This window comes from Peromyscus leucopus, unplaced genomic scaffold (genome assembly GCF_004664715.2).
Source record: "Peromyscus leucopus breed LL Stock unplaced genomic scaffold, UCI_PerLeu_2.1 scaffold_267, whole genome shotgun sequence".
Taxonomy (NCBI): Eukaryota; Metazoa; Chordata; class Mammalia; order Rodentia; family Cricetidae; genus Peromyscus; species Peromyscus leucopus.
The window spans coordinates 89,233-99,585 of NW_023505142.1; the positions used below are offsets into that span (position 1 = coordinate 89,233).

At 37.3% G+C, this 10,353-nt stretch overlaps 1 pseudogene; it reads left to right on the plus strand.

The window, feature by feature from the left end:
- LOC114694750 overlaps positions 1-9,866 on the plus strand; it is a 65,840-nt pseudogene extending 55,974 nt beyond the window's left edge.
- The last annotated feature ends 487 nt before the right edge of the window (positions 9,867-10,353 follow it).

Below are 10,353 nucleotides of genomic sequence, written 5' to 3' on the forward strand. Positions count from 1 at the left end.
GTCGCAGGCATGAGAATATAGGTATGAACTAGGAACTAATGACAATAAATTAAATGCTTCAAATATTTCCTTTAGCTTTAATCTTAGAGTTATACCAACATATTTAGAACACATTTAAACATCTTGACAATTAAATTAATAAAATTACACTTTTATGTGATATATTTGATTTTTTTGTAGAAAATAATTTTTTATACAATATATTCTGATTACAGTTTTCTCTCCCCTAATTCCTTTCTAGTCCTCCCCATTTCCCTTCCCACCCAAATCCATAGTTTCTTTCTCTTATTAGAAAACAAGTATCTAGAAATAATAATAAAATAAAAATAAACTTGAATAGGAAAAAACAAGGAAATAGAAGGAAAAGAACTTTAAAAATAAAAGCACAAGAAACACATATAGATGTACACACATACACACACACACACACACACACACCACACACACACACACACACACACAAACCCATAGAGAAAAAGAAAAGAAAATGCCCGTTGACAAAAAACATGGGTGACAAAGACCTCAAAGATGCCATTGAGTTAATTTCATGTTAGTCATCTACTGCTGGCAAGGGGCCCCTACTTTAAGAGTGGTTTGTATATCCAGTGAGACTCCACTAAAAACAAAACAAAACAAAAACAAAAACAAAACCACTAATTTTTCCTTTGTTGGATAGTTATCATTTGGAGATATCTTCTGGGTTAGGAATGAGAGGCGCTAGCAGACTCCATCCATCTGTCTTATATCCTTGCAGGCACTGTGCATGCTTTTATAGTTTCCTTGAGTTTATATGTGCATTGGTCATGCTGTGTTTTGAAGACCCTTCCTTGGTGTTTCTCCATCACTTCTGGCTCTTACAGTATTCCTGCCTCCTTTTCCACAGGGTTCCCTGAGCCCTGAATAGAGAGATTTGTGGAGATATGGAATTTAAGATAGAATGTTCTGAGATTCTTTGCACATTGTCAAGCTTGTGGGTCTCTGTGTTGTTCCCATCTACTGAAGGAGGAAGATTGTCTGATAATAGCTTGAGCGAAAACACTGATCCATGAATATAGCAGAACCCTATTACTACTTGGTAGCCAAGAACCAGAAGTGAGATAGGCTAGAGAGCTAGAAGAAAAGTAAATACTACTGTTCTGCTAAAGGAACACCGTAATAAAATGACTCCTAATGACATTCTGCTATATGGTGGTGTGATTTACCATCATATCTTTTGTCGGGCAGTTGATTCAGGCTCACAGGAAAAAAACTGGAACAAAGAAGAAAATATCACTTAAACACTAGAGAGATGGGCATTGGGATAGTATTCCTTTAATTCAGATTTCCACTGAAAACCAGTTTGTGAAATAGAAAGAGGATTAAGTTAAGGAAATCTTGAAAACTAAGGATTATGACTAAATGTATGCTGAAGAGTTATAAATATCAGTTTCGAGCAGAGGAAGTAAAGGGGAAATGACAAGCTCACAGTACAAGCTACTTGCAGTAGGGGTAGTGCTGTAAGAAAATCATCCTCCCAAAAAGGGTGCTAACACTGAATAATAAAAGAGATGATCTCTAATCTATAAGTTGAACAAAAGAAACAATGTGTCTTGTTTTAATGGACTGGGAACAACTTGCTGTGAAATGAAAGCAGGTTTTGGAGACTAGTTTCAACAGAGCAGGCTGGGACCTTAAAATCTACTATAAAGTCTACTGTAAGGCTCCGATTTTCTGCTGTCATGCCTGATGTGATGAGATTGTATCCCCTCATGATATTGGTCATATGGCGGAAGAAAAGGTGGATGACACACTGAGAGCACTGAATCAAAACTACAACAGGATATGGTTGAAAATAAATATGATTGGCATAGGCACGTGGAATTTCAAAGAGAGAGTGAAATTAAGCTGCAAATATCACATAAAAATACTTTTTTAATAAGCATGGTCTTCCAAATGTATGGCTTGAGAAATGTAGTCTTAGCCATTTATCTGTTGCCGGGAAAGAGACATCATGACCAAGGCAACTTTTGAAAAGAAAGCATTTAACTGGAGCTTGCTTACAGTTTCAATAGGTTAGCCCATTATTATCATCGCAGGGAGCATGGTGACACATAGCAGACATGGTGCTGGAGAAGGAGTTACGATCTGTGTCCTGATCCACAGGCAGAGAGGAGAGGAGAGAGAGAGGAGAGAAGAGAAGAGAGAGAGAAGAGAGAGAGAGAGAGAGAGAGAGAGAGAGAGAAACAGGCCTGCCATGAGCTTTTGAAGCCTCAAAGCCCACCCTTAGTGAAATACTTCCTCCAACAAGGCCAAACTTCCTAATCCTTCTAATCTTATCAAAGAGTTCCACTCCCTAGTAACAAAGCATTCAAATATATGAGCTTATGAGGGCCATCTTATTCAAACCACCACAGATGTTTAAACACACCTTATATTTTTCTTTTCTATGACTAACAAATTATTTAGATACATATTTAGAAAAAAAATCTACCAGTAGAGCTGAGGAGATGGATCTTGGAGTACAGGTGTTTGCTATCTAGCCTCACAACAGAATTCAGTCTGAAGAATCTACACGGGGAAAGAGAGAACTGCCTCCTGAAATTTTATTTGATCTGCATGCCCCTCGGCACACATACATTACACACACACACACACACACACACACACACACACACACACACACACACACACAAGCATGCGTGTGTGCATCAAAAAGTACTCAGCATGAACCAGAAAAGGTTCACCCTAGCACAGTCTATTCATTAAAGATATCCAGTTTTAGGTTTTGTACTGAAAGTGCTATTTTTATTTATAAATCTTCTTAAAATCAGTTATGTTTTTAGAGGGGTTGGAAATGAAGAAAGCAGTTAAAAGTGCATCTAATACATACTGGCAGTCTACAAAGTTCTTTTACTAAAACCCATTAATTTAAAATTCATTTTTTTAAACAAACTAAAACCCACCTCATAATCCATCATCCAGTAGAGTCGTTTGAATAAAGATGGCCCTAATTAGGATGGCACTATTAGGAGGTGTGGCTTTGTTGGAGTTGGTGTGCCCTTGTTGGAGGAAGTGTACCACTGTAGAGACAGGCTTAAGGTCTCATATACTCAAGTAATGCCCAGTGTCACAATTCACTTCCTGTTGTCTGAGGATCAGGATATAGAATTCTCAGCTCCTTTTCCGGCACCATGTCTGCCTGCATGCCACCCACCCTGGTGATAATGAACTAAACCTCTGAACTATAAGCTACCCCCAATTAATATTCTCCTTTTAAAAAATTGCTGTGGTCATGGTGTCTCTTCACAGCAATAGTAAACCCTAACTAAGACTTCTAGAAGAAATACTAGGGACTCAGATATTGCTGTGATAGGCCTGACCATACTTTTGTTTGGAGGAATTTAGGAGTTTGTGTTAGAAAAGCAGTGGAATGCTTCAAGCATGTTTAATGGCCATACTAGTAGGAACATGGAAGAAAATGGTTCTGAGTATGATTTGATGAACTATGGGGACCTGGATCAAGAGGTTTCAAAGGTGAAGAATTTTAATATGTTGCCAATTTTGGTGAAAGAAAGTGGTTGCCTTTTGCCCTTGTTCAAATAGTCTACCTGAGGCTAATGTGGAGAGATTTGGAATAATTATGTTGGCAGAGGAAATCTCAAAACAGTCTAGTTTAGTCTCTGTCATGTGGTTATTATAAATGAAGATTTATAATGGAAAGAGCATGCTAAATAAGGAAAAATAAAAAATGTACAATGGAGAAAAGGAGCACCGAGAGGTGGAATGGAGATAAGTCCTGTATTCAAAGAGATAAACAGGTTAAGAATTGGAATAAAGGGAGTTGTGACCTCAGGGCTAGATCCCACACAGTCATGTTTCCAACTTTAGAAAAGGAATTAAAGAAAAGTTTAGAACCAGATGTGGTGGTGCACACATTTAATTCCAGCACTCTAGAGACAGAGGCAAGAGACTCTCTGAGTTTGAGGCCAGCCTGGTCTATAGATCAAATTTCAGGACATACAAGCTTAGGCAGTAAAGGAAACTATTGAAAATAGAAAGGTGGTAAAGATTTAGTTGAATGAGGGGGCCATGTTCTAGCCCTAAGAAGCAGCAGAACTTGGCAGCTAAAGTTCTGGCTTTAGAATCAAGTAAAGAAGAAAGGTGTTAAGGAATCTTCCTTTGTGACTAAGGTAAGCTGCTGAGGCCAGGCATGTGTCAGGGGTATTCCTGAGTGGAGGCCTAAAGAGGCCATTGCATGAAGCTGTGAAGTTGAAGCCTGGATTGCCTTGAAGACCCCAAGATGCTGGAGATGCCAGAATGGTGGGAAACTTGCTAACAAGGAGTGGGACCAGCAGAAGAGAGAGAAGTTGTTTTGCAGGAAAAAAAAAGGAATGAAATAAATTGGAAATCTGAAGAGCGTTTTGATACCAGACATGGAATACAGAATTTGTAATTTGCCCAGCTGGTTTTCATTTTGCTTTGGTCCAGTATTTCCTCACTATCGTCTCTTTCCTCCCTTTTGGAAAGGTACTGTATATGCTGTGCCACTATATGTTAAAAGTATGTGACCTGCTTTTTGCTTTTGATTTTACAGAGGACTTTGAGCTTTAAACTTTACAATAAGTTGAGATTGTTGTGGACTACGGGACTTTTAAAGTTGGACAGAATGTGTTTTTGCACTATGATATGGCTACAAGCCTTTGAGGATCAGGGAGTGGAATGTAGTAGTTTGAAAGAAAATGACCCCCAATGGGAGTGGTACTATTAGGAAGTGTGACTTTGTTGGAGTAGTTGTGGGCTTGTTGGAAGAAGTGTGTCCAGTGAGGAATTAAATTAAAATTTGTCATGCAAACTAGCTTGGGTACAATTAAACAAAACAAATAAACAAGAAAAGAAAACACAATATTTAAGGTCTATAGAATAGCTGAATGGTAGAGCACTTGCTTAGCATTTATAGGACCCTGGCTCAGTCCTTGGCACTGGATAAGAAATAAAATACCATTTAATTTTAATATATGGAAAAAACACAAAACAATAACCATCATCTCATTAAAATGACAAAATTCAGATTTTCCTAGCATAGACACCCATGTGTCAATACCAGGAAAGTGTACACTAAACAGCTAACACATATTTCCAACAAAGCCAAAGACTAATCATTTTAAAAGATTTTACCCAACATTCACAGAAACCAGTCATATAAAGCTGCCTCATAGCTTGATCATAGTGAAGCCATTTTAAAGTATATCCTAATGATTTTATGAATTAATGTAGCAAATGGTGGGCGTCATTCTAATTTGCATAGAAGGAAATATATTCTATCGTTGAGCTAAGCTTTGATTCACTTTCTGGTTCGTCCAGATCATTTCATGATTTCCTTTCACGCTGGTGAAATGTAATTTTGAGGTTCATAATGCATGAAGTATTATAGTGAAGACTCCAATGCTAAGGCATTTTAATGGTGTTAACCTGCTAGAGGCTGATGGCTCTGAGTTCTGCATTTTATTATTTAGAAAGGACAGCTGCAATGGCTTGCACTTGTGATCTTTTATTTTATAGCACATTCCTCTATCTTATGGCCTCATAGATAACAAGCCCATGAGGCAATGTGCAGTATATAATAATTGAATATGGACTGTTCACACATTACTGTCATGTGTTCTTTTAGCTGTCTGTCACCCTCCTGTAAGAATGGTGGCCACTGTATGAGAAATAATGTGTGCACCTGTCGTGGTGGGTACACCGGAAGAGATGCCAAAAAAGTAAGACACCACTAAAATATTTACGTTACTACAGGTAAAACTGAATCTTTGCTGTTTCACAAGTCCCCCATTTTTCTTTTTTTTAACCCTAAGGCATCTGTGAGCCTATGTGCATGAATGGAGGAAATGTGTGGGACCAAATATTTGTTCCTGTGCTTTGGTTGGAGTGGGAAATGGTGTAACACACGTAAGTAAAACAAAGACTATGACTCTCAGATGTGGGAAAGGCCTGCTTTCATGATGGTGTACAGCAGGATTTGAGACAGAGTTTTTTGTTTTCATTTGTTCACTTTTATTTCTGCTCAATCATTCTCACTTTTGGAGATGGCGTTTTGAAATAATGAAGATGGAGTCACAGGAAGACAGTTTTGTAACCACATATGCTGCATAAGCTACAGGTCTGAACTCACAGTATGAAATTAGGTTGAGAGAAAGGATTGAAAAAAAGCATTGATTTCTTAGCTCCACTTTGGTTCAGCAGTTAGGCCTTTCCAGGGTGGGATTCTACCCATTCCAGCAGATCAGCTGCAGAGATGGTGATGAAATCTTCCCTCAAATGTTTTCTTTATTCTTCGTATAAAATTGTTATTTTGATCTGAGTATGATGGTGCATGCCTTTAATCCCAACACAGGAGAAAAGCAGACAGATCTCGGTTAAATCAAGGTGGTCTACACAGTGAGTTTCAGATCAGGCAGGACTACATTATGAGACTCTGTCTCCAAATAAACTAATTTTTTTTAATTAACAGTTATTATAGTATATTGCTCAACATGTAAATCATTGTAAAACCCACAATTGGGGGAGAAGTTAGAATGAACCATGGTGCTCTGGAGATCATTAAAATCACATTTTTCTTTTCTTTCTTTTCTGCCTGTTTTTAAGATTATAATTGCATCATTTCTCCCTTTCCCTTCCTCCTCCAAACCCTTCCATATGTGTGCTCCTCCTTGCTTTCTTCCAAACTCATGACCTCTATCATGATGTTGAGTGTGTGTGTGTGTGTGTGTGTGTGTGTGTGTGTGTGTAGATAGATGATGGATAGATAGATAGATAGATAGATAGATAGATAGATAGATAGATAGATAGAGAGAGAGATAGATGATGGATTTCTAAATACAACCTGCTCAGTCTGCATAGTATTTCTTGTATGTATGTTTTCAGGGATGACCAATTGGTATTGATAACGAATCAGGTGCTCTTCTCTGGGAAGACTATTTCTCCACTCTCAGCATGCCTTAGTTGACTACAGTTCTTTATGTAAAGTTAGGCCTCTGGTCTTTCCCATCCATCTTGGCATGTCTATTGTTTCCTTGGTCAGCTTTTGTTTAGCAAGACATGTTGATGAGATTTTTTTTTTCAAGAATATGATTAACTGATAAAACGGTATTGATAAATTGTTTTCCTTTTCTTTTGTTTTATTTAAGGCAGGGTCTTATATCATCCAAGCTGTTCTTGAACTTGTTATGAAACTGAGGATGTGCTTGAACTCTGATCCACTGCCTTAGACTCCAAAATGGTGGGATTATAGGTGTGCTCCATCATCCCCAGCTAGGCAATGATCTTTATTCCTGGCTTACAATTTTTCTCTTTCTTAAAATTGCTTTTTGTAGTTTATGTTAAATTAGACTAGCAGTTTAAGTTTTTAATTTGTTCACCTTTATATTTGCAGCAATCTGCCTTCAGAAATGTAAAACGGTGGTGAATGCATAGCTCCAGCATGTGTTTTGCCCTTCTGCCTGGAAGGGGTACAGTGTGAGAAACGTAGGAGCCTTTCTCTATGTGATGCCTGAGTATGAACCTATGGGAATAATTAATCTGTAGCTCATGGAGAAATCCAAAGTAAAAATAAAATTTTAGATTACTGATCCCTTTGTAACTAAAAAGATGGGCCACGAGATGGTCAGTGGGTAGAGGCAATTCTTACCAGGCTGAAAATAACAGAACACCAGAAGTTGTTTTCTGATTTCGATATGTGCCAATATACTATTCTAATTTCATTGTGTCACTCTGACAAAAGCAACTTAAGGAAGAAATCTTTTATGTTAGCTTACAATTACAAGTCACATTTCATTGTTATGGGTGGTCATGGTGCAGGAGCTTAAAGCTCACATCACATCCACAGTGAAGAGAGAAAATCGATACTCCAATGCTAGATAGCTTTCTTCACTCGTCAACAGTCTAGGGTCCTAAACTGGGAATAGTGCCATCCACTTTCTGTCAGGCTGGTGTTCACACATCATTAAGTCCTAATCAAGATAATCCCCCATAGAAATGTCAGTAGGACAACCTGATCTAAGCAAAACTTGGTTAGGACTTGCTTCCCAGGCGGTCCTAGGTCATGTCAGACTGACATTTAAGGCTGTCACACACACAAAATAAAATAAATATAATTAAAAATTTAGAAGTAAAAGTAAATGTTAGCTAATGTTACACCCATTTAAAATAAGTGAGAATTTATTTCTGGTTTATTTTCTTATTTCTTTTAAAGTTTTAAAATAGCATATTAATCACACACATAATGGGTTTCATTATGAGAGTGTCACACATGTGTATAATGTCTTCTGATCATATTCCCTCCCATTGCCTTCTTTTGTCCCCCCAGTTCTCATGATCCTGCATGAATTTGGAAGCTTTTCCATAGTTATAGACTGATAGTCTCTAAGCACAGCCTGAAGATAGGAATATGCTTTTTTCACACTGCAGGGCTTTATGTAACTCAAAAAAAAACCCTCTTCCTCAAAATGCTTTCTTTCCAATTGTCCAGAACTATCTAATGTACTGACAATTCTAACTGAACATAGATGTTATTGCTATCTTCTAGAAATGCTGATAATGCCCATTCAATTTTATGATACCTAGATTATAGAACTTCTTAGTGTAGAACTTTGAGTATTACATTCCACCCAACCACATACAGCAACCCTGATAAAAAACAGCTTGTCAACTATTGAATTATATGAACTTTCAAAATTACATACTATAACAGTGTGACTCCCATGAAAATAACTACATATAAAATTTTATGGTATGCTTATTTTTACTCAGTATTACTTAAAAAACATATTACCTGTCCTAAAACATCATTTTTAAGTATTACATTAAAAATTTTAATGCTACTGCATGGTATTTATATTTAATGCAATGACCTTTCCCCTTATGGTGGCCATTTTACTACTTACAAGTGATTATTTTATTATAAACATTTTTATAGATGATGATGCACAAGTAGATACTGAGATAAATATAGTATTTTTAGAGTTACCTTAAGAGAGATTTCCATGAAACTTTTTCTAGTATGGCAAGGGAAATATGTTTAAGAAATTTACTGAATGAGCTTGGCATGGTTGGGGCCACCTATAATCAACCACTTGAAGGGCTGGCCTGGGAGGACAGCGATTGAGTTTGAGCCAATTCAGGCTACACCGGGAGTATAAAGCTAGTGAGGGCTATAGCAAGAGCCTGTCTCCAGAAACAACAGAAAGGGAGGAAGACGTCAGGGAGCCTCAACTAGATACTGCCGAAGTAGGATATAAATTGCTTCATAAACATGCCAGTACCATGGTCTCTTTGGAATCCTTTAAATATATGTATTTCAAATACCTTAAAACATAACTAATACAATTTTAGTTTAATTTAATAAAGTATACTTTGAGTTGGGGTGTAGTTCTAAAGTAAGAGAGCACATAGATGAGTTAGATCTGCCATAGTCAGGTCACCAACAGATTCTCTTTCATTACTGGTTTCTTTTCTACTCTTATGCACCTACAGAAAATTTAAGTTACACATTTGCTTCCCATGCACTTCTTTCCTATGTAAAATTATAATTTATTTTATTTATTTTTAAGTAGCACAGGGAAATTATACATATCTCTGTGTGGTGTTTCAGTTCATGTATGTGTCATATGAAATAATGACTTTGGGAATCATGGTAAAGGTCCAAACGCAAAGAGCTTCAGGCCAGTGGAATACTGTGTATTACAGGAGTCACACGGTGAATAAAAAAACATTTGTATATTGCAGCCATTTGTACCCAGAAGTGCCTTCATGGAGGAAGATGTGCATTTCCTGGTATATGTTCTTGCCGCACTGGATACTCTGGAATCAAATGTGAAAGGAAGATCCAGGTACCTGATAGTACAAATAATAGATAGAAGCATCTCTGTGAGCCTTCTACTTGGTAATGACTACTGTTAACATTTATTCCCAAAGTAGGGCATACATACATTCAATATTTGCTCCAAGCCAAAGCTAATGCCATTTTACATTCACACAAATATCTTATGTGTATCTAATGCAGTGCAACGTTTGTGTCCCACTGTACAGTGGGATGCAGGTTTCAAGACCCAGCAGGTAGCTACTCCGCAGTAGGACACAGGACACAGCAAGTTTATGCTCTGGTCAAATGCAGTTGAAAAGACAGCCCACCTCTCCACCACTTTAAATTAAGAAGTCACTACCACACGTATTTAAGTCCAGCCCTATACATTTTTAGTGGTCATGTACACAAAAATCAAGTCTGTTCTCATAATTTTCCCTGACAAAAAATATTTCTCTTTTTGTTGTCTATTAAAATCCATTTCTAAGAAAAGAAATGTGCCAATCCTAGAATCA